Source organism: Octodon degus, unplaced genomic scaffold, assembly GCF_000260255.1.
Source record: "Octodon degus isolate 3935 unplaced genomic scaffold, OctDeg1.0 scaffold00365, whole genome shotgun sequence".
In the NCBI taxonomy this organism is placed as follows: domain Eukaryota; kingdom Metazoa; phylum Chordata; class Mammalia; order Rodentia; family Octodontidae; genus Octodon; species Octodon degus.
In genome coordinates this window covers 371,022-388,922 of record NW_004524941.1, presented here as the reverse complement: position 1 = coordinate 388,922, position 17,901 = coordinate 371,022, and the positions used below count along the sequence as shown (strand labels likewise).

The 17,901-nt window shown below is 36.3% G+C and overlaps 2 pseudogenes; one reads left to right on the top strand and one right to left on the bottom strand.

The window, feature by feature from the left end:
* Positions 1–4,524: 4,524 nt before the first annotated feature.
* LOC111814576 lies at positions 4,525–8,641 on the bottom strand (annotated as a pseudogene).
* A 3,939-nt stretch (positions 8,642–12,580) lies between these two features.
* LOC101587823 lies at positions 12,581–13,678 on the top strand (annotated as a pseudogene).
* The last annotated feature ends 4,223 nt before the right edge of the window (positions 13,679–17,901 follow it).

Below are 17,901 nucleotides of genomic sequence, written 5' to 3'. Positions count from 1 at the left end.
TCATTTTGTGTAGCACTGTCTTCTGACCTTTGTTGTAGATCTGCATTGTAGTTATAACCTTAGCGTGTACTGAAGTTCAGGTGCAGATGTACAAAGTTTGGATTTATCCAGCTGTGCCTGTCTTGGGTCTGGTTGCTGTGCTCAGCTCCTTCCTGCTGCTGCTCTTGGGGGTGAACCTGTTGTGCTCCTCTGGCAAGATGTTCTGCTCCTGGGTGGTTCTGTCCCCTACACTCTCCGCAGGGATTTCAGCTGCAGGGTTTCACCCAGGCGTGTATGTCAGGCCTGAGCTGAGCCTGGAGGGGACAAGGTGGAGTAGAGAGGGAAGCAGTTCTCTCACACACTTACCAGGCCTGGGCTAAGACTGGATCTGGGGGTTCCAAGAAGGTGGCAGAAATTCCTATCCTGTGTGAGTGGTGTGTGTGGGTACTACAAATTGATGGGGGGCGTCCCAAGTGGGTGGAAGAGGGTTTCTTCTATGCTGCACCTGGGCTGGAACCAGTAGTAGGTCTTGCAGGTGCAGGGTAGCTGGAAGGTCTCCCACACACCGGGCCTGGGCTAGGACTAGGTCTGGGGGTTCCCAGAATGTGGCAGAAATTCCTACTTGGTGGGCAGGGTGGGGGAGGTGCTGTGGAGTGGTGGAGGGTGTCCCAAGGGGGTGGGAGAGGGTCTCACCCACTCTGCGCCTGGGCTGGGATCAGTAGTAGGTCCCACTGGCGCAGGTTAGAGGGAAGCTCTCCCACATACTCACTGGGCCTGGGCTAGGACTGCGCTTATTCTTATTTTTAAATCTTATTAATTTATTTTTCATATTCTGGATGGATTCAAAGTTTTACATATCATGGAAATACTTGTTCCATGTTATGTGTAAGATGTTTAATATGCAGACAGACAGTGAGGTTAAGCTCAATGACCTATGTTGTGGGGTAATAATAATAATTCTCTCTTCTAGAGGATGAGCAACCTAAGTTTGCAGACCAAAAATAAGAGAAAAACAAGGGCTGAAAGACAGCCAACATTTTGGCCCTAGACTTTCAATTTCAGTGAAGACTCAGCCCACAGGAAAACCTGTACTGTAACATCATACAACTCAGTTGTGTCCCAAATTTTCTGACTAAGAAGATATGGGACCACAGAGTAAAAAGAATGATGATGTAAAGTGTGCCTAAGGAGAGTCACATGGAGAGAACACATTCCTCCAGGCTTTCACAGAGAGCAAATTGTTCAAGCAATGGCTGTGACTCATCCACAAGGCTTACACTGACAAACAATGTACAAATTGAGGTACTGGGTTTCAGGATATATCCTGAGAGTATTTGACTGACCTTGGCATGAACAAAAGTTACATTTCTTCTTATATAGGTCTTGGTTTATCTTGATCTTAACCATCCAGCAGAAAAGTATGAAAATGAAGTATAAAATGTAAAGCCATATTAATATGCTGAGCTGTAAATGCTCAAGTCAATAACTTCTGACTTTGCCAGTCTTACAGAAAACCCACTACTTTTATGGGCTTCTGGACTGTATTAGGATATTTTGCTGAATTCATGCACCTACAGTATTTAAATGCCAATGTAATGCTCTTCTCTGACAAAACTAAACAAAAAAGTGGGATGGAAATGTATGAACATTTTGTATTGATATATTCAATCTAGTTAGGATATACAGCTCCATTCTTTTAATTCACTGAACAGAGATGTTTGTTCTAATAGTGCTTGAGACAGAATATTATGTCTGTATCTTGTACAATGAATAATCCTTAAGACAACTATATGCAATGTATTAATTATTGAAAATGTGTTAGTAATCGGTTGTGAAACTGTGTCATTGCTATTTGTTTCTCAGTAAAAGTATTTTAAAAATAAAGAAATAAAAAAAGAAAATTGATCCAGTCATCATTGCTGTTTCATTTTGTTGCACCATTCCCATGGCTAGTTAACACTTGTGTCACAAAGTTTTTCCATTATGTGTATGTAGGCTTAACAAATTACTTGTGCCTCTCAGTAAGTTGATTTACCCATTTTCTATAACATTTTTCTATATGTTGGTATGCCAGTGTGTCTTCAGCTTTGAAATATGGTGAAGATTACATTACTTGTAATCAAGGCAATACATTTACTGCATCCAGTATGATAGGAGAGATTTAATGTCATTCTTTTGAAAAAAGAGAAGAGAATAAAGGCATATTCATCAAAAACACGTTCATTGTATAATGATAATCGTCAGCTTAAAACATCATTTACAAATGTGTTTAATGTGAGAACAGTTCTATGAGATGTAAATGATGAAGTTGCTCATTAAGGAACACATGGAAATATACTGTTGAGGAATTATGACCACTATTATGGTATGTATCTGTCTTCCCAAACCCTCTTGCAGTCATGGTGAGGCTTCTGTTGTTTATGATTGACTATTGTGTGTGTGGATGCTACATGTGCCCTTGGACAGGTAGTTTGCATTACAACATAGCAAGGGATAGAGGGTAGATAGATGCCTGAGATGCTTCACTTCCTTTGCACTTGCTCTTTGCTTCCACTATGAAAGTTTGCTCTCTGTGCCATGTGCCGCTCTGCCTTGAAGCTAGCTGAGTATGGATTGAAATTTCCAGTAACTGTGAACTAAATAAACCTTTCCTTCCTTAAGTTTCTGTGTCTGATATTTGTCCCAGCAATGAGAGAAGAGTAACTGAGACAACCAAATTCTGTGACATTGGAGGTTCTACGTGTTCACAACATGTAAACGTGTCCTGACATGTCCTATGAATATTTGAAATGAGCCTGCTATCAGTCATGTTACATTGCTCATGATGAATAGAAAAAATAGTAATTACATCAAGAAATTTCTAAATTGCTTAGTACTACATCAATCAGAACACATTGTGTACATTTCTTATTATGTGGACATCCTCTGTAGAAAGAGGTCATTCAGAAGGGACAATAATATACAGCATAGACCTTTTTAATTCCATATATTTCATTTTTTGAAATGTGCATATAAAATTTGAACTCACTTTATAGAAGTCATATGTGCTAAAACGCATATAGTGAAATAAATTTTCAAAAAGCAATGTGCCACAACACCCAAAATCATACTTTTGAGAAGTCAGTTGAACTCAGTGAATAAGGTGATAATAAAAGTCTTAAAAGATTTAACAACTACTAATCATGCGTGTTACCATGAGAAGAATAATCAAGATCAACAAAACATGCACAATGAAGTATAGAATCAGGCTAATAAAGCTGCCTATTATTATTTTATGAGTCAATTCCATTGCTTGGAGAACCTATTGAAGTTGGATTCTGTTTGTTTTTTGTTTTGTTTTGTTTTGTTTTTTTCAGATCCCTGGATTGAACTCAGGCTCTTGTTCTTGTCAGGGAAGCACTTACTCTACTGAGCCATCTCCCTGGCCACTTGGCTTCTAATTATAATTTTAAACAGATGGCTGCCTTAACAGTAAATGCTAACATTTGATGTTCCTGCTGAATACTTTGATTTTTTTACTTTAAAAGTTAGAACATACTTTAACAAAATAGGATTTCTCTGCATACTACAGCAAAAGAAATCAAACAATAATTTTGAAGGGATGTGTCCATCATAGATGACAGTAAGACCTTTTGAATCTGGTGATGTCTCACCCATTCAAATCACATGAAGACATAAGCACCCATCAGATATATAAGAAATTACACCCAAGTTTGTTAGATAGGCATAAAATAAAAGTGGGATGTTCAATGGAGCTTGAGTAAGATGTTCACAGATTAATGATCTGTTAATGTTAGTCAAAAGTATATGGAGATAAAGAGGATACATACAAAACAAAATATTAATTCATCATAATCAGAAATCTTTCCACTAATTATGGGAAATATAAAATTATATGAAATAAGTTGACAAAATGAGATAAGCAGAAGTGTAAAACATTAGTGAATTTTCCTTCTTCCTCAATGAGCATTTACACGGTCAACACACATAGCAATAACTTAAGTGCTGTAGATATTGTCAATGATATGACTTTTTTAATTTTAAACACAGGATATATTAATTAAATCAGAAAAAAACTACAAGTGATACAAATTTTCACTTAACAAAATAATATGTACTTGTTGTAATACATAGCATTGTCTTCCAAACATTTATTCACACTAAGAGATATATGCATGTAAACTGGAAGAAAGAAAAAAGAAAGAAATGTATAAGAAATTAACAATATAAAAAGTACAATTGAAAAAGGGGACAAAACAAATTAAATGTTGTCTACTTCTTTCTAGAGCAGCAGAAATGGACAGTACAGTTGTCCAAACCATCTTGCCTTCATAGATAATTAAATCTTCACACCAGTCCTTCTCCTTCAACTCAGTAATTCTATTTTTTTTCTTTTAGAACCCAGTGGAATTTTATTTGACATGGATACATCCATAACCAGGGGAGAACAAACTGGAAAGGTGGGGGCAGGTCACAGGCCTATCTAAACTACAATAACAGGTGGTAGGTCACTTAATTTGTGACAGTTATGCTGGCAAAATTCTTTTAGTGTCTATACTTTTGAAATTCCCACTCTGTTGTCCAATGGACACATCTGCCATGTTTTCAGCCACCAAGAGATGCAGTGAAAGTGAATGGCATGATTACAGAATCCCCAGACTGTACAGTGCATTTTTCTGACTTTGCGGATGCCTGGTTTACTTGGCACTTTATACAAAGAGCCACACTGGTGGTTTCTGCACATGGCACAATTATCAACCACAATGTCCCATGGCCACAGCGCTACTGCATTCCATTTTTTCACTTCAAAACTTTGCTTGCCCATGCCACTGTTGGTGCCGCTCGAGGTATCCACATAATCACTGCTGCCATTTTTTTTTTTCTTTTTGGCACCAGGGATTGAACTCAGGACCCTACGCTTGCCAAGCAATATTCTCTAAACTGGTTACAGAATTCTACTGTGAATACATAGAAGCCTGTGCTTTCTTTGTTGGCATGTTTTTATTAATTTTTCAATTTCCTTTCTCATTATTGGGTTATTTAATGTTTATATATCTTCTTGATTCAACTTTGGCATTTCATATGTGTCTATGAAACCATCCATTTCTTCTGTGTTGTCTATGCTGTGAGAGTAAAGATTTTGGAATTTGCTATTGATGAACTTCTGAATTTCTCTATGGCCTGTAGTGATTTTACACTTTTCATTCCTTTTTTTTTTTTTTAACATTTTAAGGAAGTTTCTACAATGTATTCATATTTTCACTACTAGATCGGATTCATAATGATCCGACTGATTACAACCTCTCAAGAGTTAGGATTACAGGCATGAGCCACCACATCTAGTCTCAATTGCCATCTCAGCACACCCGGGGGGTAGGGCTAGCATAATAGGTCTGGGGTTTAAATCCCTGGCCCCTGCGATTGCTTGCAGGCATTTTAATCTGATGAGATTTTTGGCCAGCTCTACCTGTTTTATTCTATATTGCTTGAATTTTGGTGGTTGATTTCCTTTCATTTTATTAGTATGGCTAGGGGTTTAGTTCATTGATTTTAATTATTCTTTTTTTTTAAAACATTTATTTATTTGTGTGTGTGTGTGTGTGTGTGTGTGTGTGTGTGTGGCCAGCTGGCTGGCATGTGGTGCTGGGGGATCGAACCGTGGTCCCTGTGCTTTGTGAAGTTTGTTCCAAGTAGGTGCTTTAGACCACTGAGCCATCTCACCAGCCCCAATTTTAATTATTCTTTCACAAACCAATTCTTTGATCATCTACTCTTTGTATTATTTTCTTCCTCTCCAATGCATTAATTTCTGCTCTAATCTTTATAATTTCCTGCCTTCTTTGGAATTTGAGCTTGGTTCATCCTCTTTTTCTAGGAGAATGTGATATAGCATAAGATTGTTTATGTGGGCTTGTTCCATTTTCCTAATGGGCGAACTTACCACTATAAAATTTCCCCTTAAGACAGCTTTCATTGCATCCCACACATTTAGGTAGATTGTATCTACATTTTTGTTTGATTGCAAATTTTTAAAAATTTATTCTTTAATTTCATTTGCAACCCACTGGTTGTTTTAGGAGATTATTTTCCATGGATTTTGCCTAAGAGATAGCTCAGGGGACTAAAGTCCTGCTTAGGCAAGGGCAGGGGGTTAGATGCAAAGCATCACATGAGTTGAAGCCCTGTCCCCATGTGCACTGAGCAGGCCATGGAGAATAGGCATGGTCATGCACACCTGTAGTCTCAGCATTGGGGATGCTGAAAATAGGATGACCACTATTAGTCTGATCTGCATAAAGAGACCATGTATCAAATACATAAATTTTAATAAAAAGAAAAATGTCTCATGTTTATGATGTTTTTGTAGTTTCTTTTATAACTAATTTTCAAATTGTATTGCACTGTGGTCAGTTAACAAGTATGGGATGATTTCCAATTCCTTTGCATTTACTTAAGAATGCTCTCTGTGTGCTAGTATATAGTCTATTTTGGAGAACAATATGTTTTCTGCTGAAACTGGATGAAACACTCTATAGAGGTCTACCAAGTCAATTGTTTCACAAATTTGCTTTAATCCTCTTATTTATTTGATCAGTTTTTTGCCCAGGTTATCTATGTCTTTGTGACAGTGACATATTTAATTTCACTATTACTATTGCATTAATGCTTGTTTGAATTTTCATGTCTCATAAATTTTGTCTTATGAAGGTGGCTGCTCCTACATGGATGGATATATACTTATAATTGTTACCTCTTCCTCTTGCAGTTTTTGCTTAACAAGTATGTAGTGACATTCTTTATCTCTTTGAGTGATTTTTGTTATGAAGTTGATATTGTCAGCATCCAGGATAGCTACCCCTAATTTTTTCTGATTTTCTGTGGCATGGAGAACGGTTTTCAATCCTTTGAATTTTAGTGTGTGAATTTCCATTTGAGTTAAATGTGTTTCTTGTATGAAACATATTTTTGGATTTTGTTTCTCAATCCAATCTACTAGTCTGTTTCTTTCGATTGGTGGATTTATGCCATTTGGATTGATCATTACGACTGATGTGTATTGGCTAGTATTTGTCATTTTATTTTCCTGCTATAGGTTCCATGTTTTTTCTCTCTTTTTAATTTCTCACTCTGTTTGTTGTTTCCTTTCTGTTGTTCTTGAAGCTGTGGTCACTTCTGTCTCTTTCTAAACTATCTGTCAGTACTCTTTGTAGGGTTGGTTAAATGCTCATGAATTTCTTCAATTGTTCTTTTTTTATTTTTTTTATTTTTATTTATTTGAGAGAGAGAGAGAGAGAGAGAGAGAGAGAGAGAGAGAGAGAGAGAGAGGTGTGTGTGTGTGTGTGTGTGGCCAGCTCAGCCCACCAGGGGGCGGGGCTGGCTGGCATGTGGTGCTGGGGGATTGAACCGTGGTCCCTGTGCCTTGCCAAGCTTGTTCCAAGTAGGTGCTTTAGACCACTGAGCCATCTCTCCAGCCCTTCAATTGTTCTTTGTCATAGAAATATCTTATTTTACTATTGAATTTGATATAGCTTTTTGCAGGGTACATCAATATGAGTTGACTCGAAGGTCTTTTTTTTTTTTTTTTTTTTTAATGCATGGCCTCACTCTGTAGCTCAGACTTGTAATGATCCTCCTGTTTTGATCTTCCCTAGTTGTGGGATTACAGGCATGTACCACCACACTCTGACTGCATTGCTGGCTCAGCACACCTGGGACTGGAGCCAGCACAGAATGCATCCCCAGTGTCCAAGCTCTTCTTGATTTAATGGTTTGTGTTGAGAAATTTGTCATGATTCTCATGAACTTTGCATTGTAGGTGATTCATTTCTTCTCTAAAAGCTTTTAATAATCTATTCTTTGGCTGAATTTATGAGATCATGATTATTATGTGTTTAGGTGTAGATTTATTGTGATTATGACTTTGTGAATTTCTTTATGCCTCGTTTGTCTGTATGTCTTGTTCTTTTCTCATGTTTGGAAATTTACTGCATATATTCTCTTCTGTATTATTTGTGCTGTGTCTCACTGACTCATTGACACCTATTATTCTTACATTATTTTTCTTTTATTATCCTGTAGCTGCTGAATTGTTATTTCATTGTTCCTCATTAGTTTTAAGATATTTTCTCTTTTAGGTTCATTTGCTGCACCTTTGCGTTTGAGTTCTAAAAATCTATCTTCACCTTCTTTTAGGTGTTTTTTTCAGATTTCAGTGGTGTTCTGAATTCCCAGGATATCTGTTTCAATCTGTTTCATGCATTGCATTTCTTTCTTGTATTGTTCATTTCATGTTTCCATCATTTTTCTATTCTCATCTTTTTTTTTAATCTGTGGCTTCTTTAGCTGGGCTGAGTAATTCTCTCGTGATTATTGTCAATTATTTTTAGACCTGAGAGATTATTTCTTTTATAGCCTGACAGACTTGTTTCTTTACTTCAGTAATGATCACTTCAGAGACTTCAGGTGTGTGAATTTCCTAGTTCTTGTATGTCTTCTTCTCTTGCAGTTGTTCTGGGTTGTCTAGAGGACTGAGATTTCCTTTTGCTCTTGCCTTTTGGTATTTTTGAAGCTCCCAGTAATCACTCAGACAGACAATCCTGCAGGCCACCTAGAGTCTGTCAAGGTTCTTAAAAGTCTCTAGGAAAGTTTAGTACCTGTTCATGCTGAACCCACAAATCGCAGCTCTCCTGCATGCAGCAGGCTACTCAGCCTCCTATGTTATTAAAAATTTTGGACTAGTATAAACAGAAGCTCCACACATACACACTGGGGATTAAGGAATGTCAGAGTTTACCAGAGTCCCACAGGCTTCCCAGACTCCACCAAAGATCTTAAATGAGACCAGAAAAGCTTGATTCCTATGTGCATTGGGCCTGCATATCACAGCTGTCCTGTATTCTGCCTGTCAAATATCTGATTAAATGTTATAGTTTCAAAACTTTGCACCTCTCCTCATATTCTGATTTTTGTGTAAAACTCTCCTACTTTTTAACTGTTTTCTTGGCCTTGACTACATAAGTTATTGTTCACTGAAATTTTCGTGAAATGACTGCATGTGTTCATCTCTAATTTATTTTCATTTTGTATTAATTATTGTGCAGTAGCATTGACCATTAACTCTTGATTACTATTGCCACTTCCAATGGATATAATCAATGATAAATATCTGGATATTACATTGTGTTTTCTTTCACAGTGACTTATCTGATGCTCAAGCATAGTGCAAAATGTCAAAATAACCAATATTTGGAGATGTTTAAATCAATGAGGAAACTATTGAACAATGCATAAAGAAACTTAGGAAACACTGAAATAGAAATATATAATTGCAGTAATAGTAAAAATTGACTTATGTCACAATTATGAATTTCACAAGGAGAGCTCATGAGATGCTATGTTTAAATAAGTGTAACTATATTTTTTTCAGATATACATCAAAATGTTATAGAACCCACAAACAATAAAAACAGCATAATAGGCCAGCCAGATTGCCCAGTGGAGTAAAGTGCCTGTGCAGATGCAGGGGCCAGGGTTTGATCCCCAGCTTGCTGCACTGGCCCCGCCCCCGGGGTACATTGAAACTGTGATTGAGACCAGGCATGGTTGTGAGCACCTTTAATCCCAGCACTTGAGAGGCTAAAAACAGGAGAATCGCTACAAGTTGGATCTGTGTAGTGAGACCCTCTAAAACCTGTACAAAAATCAATCAATCAATCAATCAATCAATCAATAAATAAATCTAAATAACATGTTCATGCACTCAAGTAATTATTTATATTATTTATTTTTAAATGCCATGCTATGTGGTTTAGTACAGATCTCTTACAATGTTAAGTAATCAGGCTTCTAGATTTATCTAACTGAAACTAGAGTGAGTACAGACTATGGCATACAAGTTAGATTTTTTTAACTAAAATCATTCCATTAAATGTAAAAGTTTATGTGAAATAGAGAAAATCTGTGGAACACGATTTGTTCATGAAATTAATTTAATAATTAAGTAATTTCAGATATATTGTCAAAATAATCTTTTTTTAACCAGATATTGAAGTCAGGACCTTCCACTTGCCAAGCAGGTGCTTTTTCTGCTGAGCTATATCTCTATCCCCTGTCAATATAATTTTAAAACCAGTGAAATTCTGATTGTTTTCCTTTTCATGATACAGTTAAGCAAAAAAAAAATTTGGGATCAGAATTTTATAATAGTACAAGAGATATGTACATACTAAAAGAAGTCATTTTTAATTTTAATAGTCAAAATACTCCTTTACTTGTGTTGAAAAATATTTCAATATACTAGTTTACATTCAAAAGCATTGGCTTGTTATAAAACACTGAATACATAGTAAATTATTATTTTTACTTTTAAAAACTATGTAATACTTTGTAAAATACTAGAAATGATGCAAAATTTCATTTAAAAAATTCATAGGAATTCAACAATGGTTACTGTGTTGCATGACATTATCTTCAAATTAGTTGTTTAGGCTACCAGACAAAAATCTACAAAATTAGTGGGAAAAAAGCAACAAAACAACAAGAAAAGTTATAGGAAACTAAAAAGAAAAAAAAGCAAAAAATAAATTAAGCATTAACTGCTCCTTTCAAAAGGCCAGCAGAAATAAGCAGTACAATTTTCTAAATTATCCTGAATATACACATAAATATACCTTTTCTCCTTCTTTGTTTGTACTTTTCTTCATGGCTGTTTTTCCTTTCCATTGGAACACTTTCCTTTTCACTGTATCTACTGTATCCTTCAGATTTTATTTACTCTTTCAGATTCTCACATTAGCAAGAAATACAACGTTTACAAATGTGGGTCTGATTTATTTCACTTACCAATACAGTCTCTAGTTGTATTCATCTATCTAAAAAAAAACCTTGAATTTATTTCTTTTTTTCATTTATGCATTTGGTACAGGGTCTCACTACACAACTCAAACTAGCAATGATCCTCCAGTTTTCAGTCTCCCAAATGCTGGGAATACAGGGGTGCTCCACGACACCCTGGTAGGTAACCGGCTAAGCACACCATGGGGGTAGGGCCAGCACAGCATGTGGGAGCAGGGATCCCTGGTCCCTGCACTTGCCAAAGCACATGCTTAGTCCACTGAGCTATCTCATTGGCCTACTTTTTATTCTTTAAAATCATTTATTTATTTATTTATTTATTTATTTATTTATTTATTTATTTGATATAGGGTCTTCCTATGCAGCTGAAACTTAGAGTGAGCCTCCTATCACAGCCTTCCCAAAACTAGGATTACAGGCGTGTGCCACCATGCCTTGTTTGGTGGCTGGCTTAGTGCGGGGTCAGCAAGATATGAATTACCAAGGAAGATTGAACCTGGATCCTATGCATGCTAGGCAGGAACTTGTACCACTGAGATAATTCCCTGTGCCCTAATTTGTCTGTTCTATAACTGGGTCATATTCCATTGTGCAAATAGTCTACATCTTTTTATCTATTCCTCAGTTGAAGGGCATCTTCCCTCCCCCCTGAAGATTTAGCTATGACTAATTGCACTTTTACAAACATGGGTACATATATGTCACTGTGATATGATGATTTCAGTTATTTTAGGAAAATACCTATGACTAGACTAGCTGGCTTGAATGGAACCTCCAGTCTTGCCTTTCTGAGGTATATCCATGCTGATTTTCATAATAGTTGTACCAGCATGCACTCCTACCAACAGTGAACAATTGCTCCTTTTCCTAAACAGCCTCTCCTGAACTTGTTATTGAGTCACTTCTTGATGACAGTCATTCTTTTTCACACAAGATGTAATCTCAGTACTGTCTTAATTCTCATGTTTTGGATGACCAATGATGTTGAGCCTTTTATCACATATTAATTTTACATAGTAAATTATTGATAAATTTATTGCTGGTACTGAGAATTAAAGATAATTTCTTAATTTGAGGGTATATATTGACAGATATATGATATATGATATAAGATATGCCATACCTGGTAATATATTTTGTGTGTTACAACTAATTTTTCCATCACTCATTTTGTCTGTTGTCCAATAGCAATATATAAAGATTTTGGCCTCCTCTATATAAAATCTTCTTACTGTGCTGTTCATATGATGGAAAGAAATTATTTCCTTATCTTTCTTATGTTGTCATACAACCACACAGTTGAGTTTACACTTTGTAAGAAATTACTCTGTATACACAATTCATTCATATGTACTTATCGTTACTAACTTCCCCACCAGAATCAAAGGCACCTGCAAGACATTAATGTAAATTGCTATTCTTTCCTCATGACTTAACTCACCACTCCAAGGAATCAACAAGAGTAATACAAAACCAGAAAGTCACTAATTAATTAAATTATTCAACGTGTTTTAGGAATCAATATATTAACAACACAATAAATACACAAGAAGCTACTATTTCTAAGTTTTCCAAATAATAGTGAATAACAGTGAATAAACAGCAATGATGAAACATACAGAATGAACAAATAAATATGACAGTCAGAAAATTAAAAAGTTGCCCCTTGTGCACGTCTTGTGGAGTCATCGCCCGCGCCTGGGATTGGCCCGCAGCCTAGTCAGCAACCTCCGGTGGTCTGCCAACCATGGATCCCCGCAAAGTAAACGAGCTTCGGTCTTTCATGAAATTTTGTAAGCAAGATCCGAGCGTCTTGCACACCAAAGAAATGCGCTTCCTGAGGGAGTGGGCAGAGAGAATGGGGGGATAAAGTACTACCTGCTACTCAGAAAGCTAAACCAGAAGAAAGTATCCAGGAAGAAAATGCAGATAGTAAGATGGGGGAAAACATAAAGACAGATGAGCCATTAAGCGAATAAAGAGATTTACAGTTGACAATGAAGGTGTCATTGAGTCAGATACTGATACCCCTCAAGAAATGGGAGATGAAAATGTAGAGATAACTGGGGAGATAATGGATCAAGCAAATGAAAGGGAAGGAGCTGCCACTGATGCTCTAAATGATGGTGAACTGCAGAAAGCCATTGACTTGTTCACGGATGCCATCAAGCTGAATCTTCGCTTGGCCATTCTGTATGCAAAGAGAGTCAGTGTTTTCTTTAAATTGCAGAAGCCAAATGCTACCATTCGAGATTGTGACAGAGACATTGAAATAAATCCTGATTCAGCCCAACCATACAAAAGGCGAGGGAAAGCACACAGACTTCTGGGCCATTGGGAAGAAGCAGCCCATGATCTTGCCCTTGCTTGTAAACTGGATTATGATGAGGATGCAAGTGCAATGTTTAAAGAAGTTCAACCAAGGGTGCAGAAAATTGCTGAACATCGCAGAAAGTATGAGCGAAAATGTGAAGAACGAGAGATCAAAGAAAGAATAGAAAGGGTTAAGAAGGTTAGAGAAGAGCATGAAAAAGCCCAGAGGGAGGAAGAAGCCAGAAGACAATTAGGAGCTCAGTATGGCTCTTTTCCAGGTGGCTTTCCTGGAGCGATGCCTGGTAATTTCCCAAGAGGAATGCCTGGAATGGGAGCGGGCATGGCAGGAATGCCTGGACTCAGTGAGATTCTCAGTGATCCGGAGGTCCTTGCAGCCATGCAGGACCCAGAAGTTATGGTGGCTTTCCAGGATGTGGCTCAGAATCCTGCAAATATGTCAAAATATGAGAGTAATCCAAAGGTTATGAATTTCATCAGTAAATTGTCAGCCAAATTTGGAGGTCAAGCATAATGCTTATCTGACAAAGCTTTCCTAAAAGAAAAGCAACCTAGATCACTTAATGGACGTTGCAATAATACAAACCAGTGTACCTCTGACCACATCAGGAGAGCTGGGGTGCTGTGAAGATGATCCCTTCCCCTCCTTACCAAATGGAGCTGAAATGTTTCACAATGGTTTTCTGTTAGGGTATTCATTCAAATAATGTTTTCCTACTAGGAATTACAAACTTTAAACTTTTTTTTTTTTTTTTTGGTACCGGGAATCATACTCAGTATGTCACATTTGTCAGGCAGGTACTGTGCCACTGAGTTATAACCCCAGTCCTTAAACACTTTTCAAACCTTAAAACATATTTAAAACATTCAGAAGGTCTATTAATCCCTACATTTTTTAAAAATCATTTTTAGATTTTTTTCCCTTTGAATTACTGAGCAAGGAAGATACTTATGTATGAACATTTATGAATTTAGTAGGAATAAAATGAAGTCTTTTTGGGTGGGGAGCAAATCTCATTTAAGAAGATAAAGCTTGAGTTAGATGGATGGTTACTAAGGCATTTTGATTTGGATTTTTAAAGATGATTTATTTCAGTATAACTATTGGAGCCACCAGTATTTGAATACGATCTGGTTAGAGACTGGAAGTACTGGGAGGACTGTGGCAGTCTTATACCATGTTTTCTTTACTGTGTACCCTTCTATAGTTTGCATTTAAATCTTACACTGTGCTGAAGGAGTGATATTTTTTTCTAAGCCACAGTAGAGTTGGGTTACTTAGCTCTATTCTTGTCCAAAATATCAAATAAATGCTGCATAGTATTTCCACTAGGGGAAAAAATTAAAAAGGTATAATAAAGTATAATTATCACTAATTCATTGACAAAAAGCCAACTTAAATTCTAGGATGAAACCAACCCTTTTTATTTTCTTCAGTTATGTATATAAAATTTGCTATGAATATGCCTTTTTCTTTAAATCAAGAAACTACTTTGGATCTTGTAAATTATGAACAAGAAGAGTTGATTATTCAGTCTCTTAATCAATAATTTCTAAATCTCACATTAGGGCCAGCCAAATAGATCAGCAGATTAAAGAGCCTGCTTAGACAGACTAAGGGGTCTGAGGTTGCTTCTCCCACCTGCTGTGCTGACTCTGCATCCTGGGTGCACTGAGAAGGTGGTGATTGAGACTTGGCTTGGTGCCATGTGCCTGTAATCTCAGCTCTTGGGAGGCTGAACACAAGCGTTTCACTAAGAGTCCAATCTTCATAATGGGACCCTCTAGACCTTGTAGATACTTACTAGAATATGGAAAATCAATCAATCAACCAATCAATTAATCTCACCTTGCCTGATATGGAATATATGGTTAAATTTTAACACTATCTAACTTTTGTTATTCTTACCACTCTTTTTCAGCCACAGTCATTAGAGTATAAAAACTACACAAGAGAGTACTAGATTAGCTTGCAAAAGTTTGGAAGGATTATGAACCTCATTAATGATCCATTAAATTCATAAGCAGTAATTTGACATTTATAATCCACATATTTGTGTTAGGAAGGATACATACTCACTAGAATGAAGGTGCCAAATAATTGAAATGCTAGTGCTTGTTTAGTCAGTCGTGTATATGGAATGATGATGAGTTAAGATTAAGCCAGGTCCAACAGAATCTGCTCTTCTTCAAAAAGACTAAGCTAAGTACTAATGAAAGCAAATTTCTTCTTTTTGAGCAGTCTATCTTTCACAAAGTCTGTGTGTTTTTTGTATTTTATTTACTCCTTCCAGTTCTTACACTAGGGAGACAATATAGTGTGGGAAAAGAGAAAAGAACATGGAAAGGCTTGTAAAACCATTTCACTGAAGCTGAAAGTAGACTTCAGACCTCAAAGACAGTCACTACAGGTAGCAACCATTTAAGAAAATATTTCTAAGAACTATCAAGGAAGCAATAAATAATAATTCAACAGGTACAAGAGGCAAAAATGAAGAACATAAATTGATAGGTGTCAGTGAAAAAGGAGACAAAGAAAATAACAGAAAAAGACTATTTTTAGAAATAATAGAAGAAAATGTTCCACACATGGGAAAAGAATCTGATATGCAGTTTAGTGAAGCATGTAAATCACTAATTAGCATTACCCAAAATATCTGCACTAGACATATAATGATCAAGATACCTAAATTCAGCATAGAACATCAAATTAGAAGCTGTTAGAGAAAAGACACAGATCACTTATAAAGGCTGCTCATCAGAATCACATCAGGTTTTTCAACACAAATCACCAAGTCAAGAAGAGTTTGGAGTGAAATATTTCAAGTTGTGTAAGACAAGTTCGACCCTAGATCCTGCAAATCTATCCCTCAAAAATAATGGAGAAGGGCTGGCCAGATGGCTCTGCTTAGCAAAGCACTGGTACAGGGTATCAATCCTGAGCACCACAAGCTGTGTTGGCACTACCCCTGGGGCACTCTAAGCCTGGGATTGAGACTGGGCATGGAGGTGCACCCTGTAATCCCAGCAATTAAGAGGCTGAAAACAGGAGGATCAATATAAGTCCTGTCTATACAATGAGACTCTGTAGACCCTGTACTAAATACATAAAAAATAATTAATAGGGAAGCAAGATACTTCTATGACCTAAGTCAAATAAATAAATTTCATGATTAACAGAGCAACCATACAAACAATATTAAAAGATATTATAGAAAGAAAGAAAAATGAACAGAATTATGAGAGCAACAAAAGAAACAAGTCACCAAACAGCACAAGCAATTAAAAACAGAGGAAAAGTAAGGAAAGTAACATGGTAAAGAGAAACCAATACATATCAGTTATTACCATTAATGTAAATTCATCAATTCATCAATCAAAAGAACTGTCTGGCATAGTTGATAAAGAAACAAAATCCAACAATATGCTGTATAATGAAAACAAATTTAACTCAAAATGAAATTCATGAACTAAATGCCAAAGGATGGAAAGTAATAGTACAGGTAGCAGGGAAACCCCACACACACCGCATAAAAACAGGGATGGCTATTTTTTTCACTGAAAATGTGAACTTAAAACCAAAAATAATCAAAAGAGATAAAGAAGGTCACTACATACATTTTAGAGGAAACCTTTAAGAGGAAGCGACAACAATCAGAAATATGTATGTACCAACTATGGGAGCACCCATTTATATAAAACAAATTGTGATGGACATGATAAATCAAGTAAACAATAGCACAATTTAGACAGGGGATTTTAACACTCAATTGTCTGAAGGAGATAGACTAACTAGATAAAAATTAGTAAAGAGGTACCAGAAGTGAACCAAACCTTTGAACAAATAGACTTAGCAGACATATACAGAGTGTTTCAACAAAAAAAATATATCGATACACATTTTTAAGACACACATGATATTATCTGTAATAGACCACGTACTAGTCCACAGAGCATAATTAAGTGCGAGTGAATTGAAGTTGTCCCATGAACATTATCAGGCTATAGTGCATTGAAATTGAAAATTAAAGAAAAAGGAATCTGCAAAAATGCTATAAACACATGGAAATTAAATAGCAATGTACTGGACTACCTATGGGTCACAGGTGAAATTTTAAAAAACGAAATATCTGCAATCCAATGAAAATTCAAACAAAATTTACTGGAATTTGTGGAATGTAATAAAAGTAGTTATCAGACAGAAATTTATAGTGGTGAATTCTCATGTTAGGAAAACAGAACAAGAACAAACAAATGCTCTGCCTCTGCTAATTTTAAATTCCAGATCATTGTGCTAGGCTTCCAAGTTATTAAGCAATTTGACCTGGATCATATGTGATTTTGAATTTTCTTTTGTACTGTCTTCCAAAACTGTAGTGAGTTCATTTTTTTCTATCAGTGTGCTGCCATAAAGCCTATAAAATTTCATATTTTGAAATAAACGCTTTGATTTCTAGTATACATCCCTCCTTTTTCCTTACAAAGCAACAGTCCAGCTTTTATGTTTTGCTTCAATGTCTAACAGAATACTACAATCTCCAGAAGAATGTTCTGGTCATCACTTACATTTTCACAGTTTTGATTCTCCCTTTGTTATTTTTATCTCGCTTTTAGCATATGTGGAGATGCTATCAAGGAATATTTGCCTTCTTCTTCTTCTTCTTCTTCTTCTTCTTCTTCTTCTTCTTCTTCTTCTTCTTCTTCTTCTTCTTCTTCTTCTTCTTCTTCTTCTTCTTC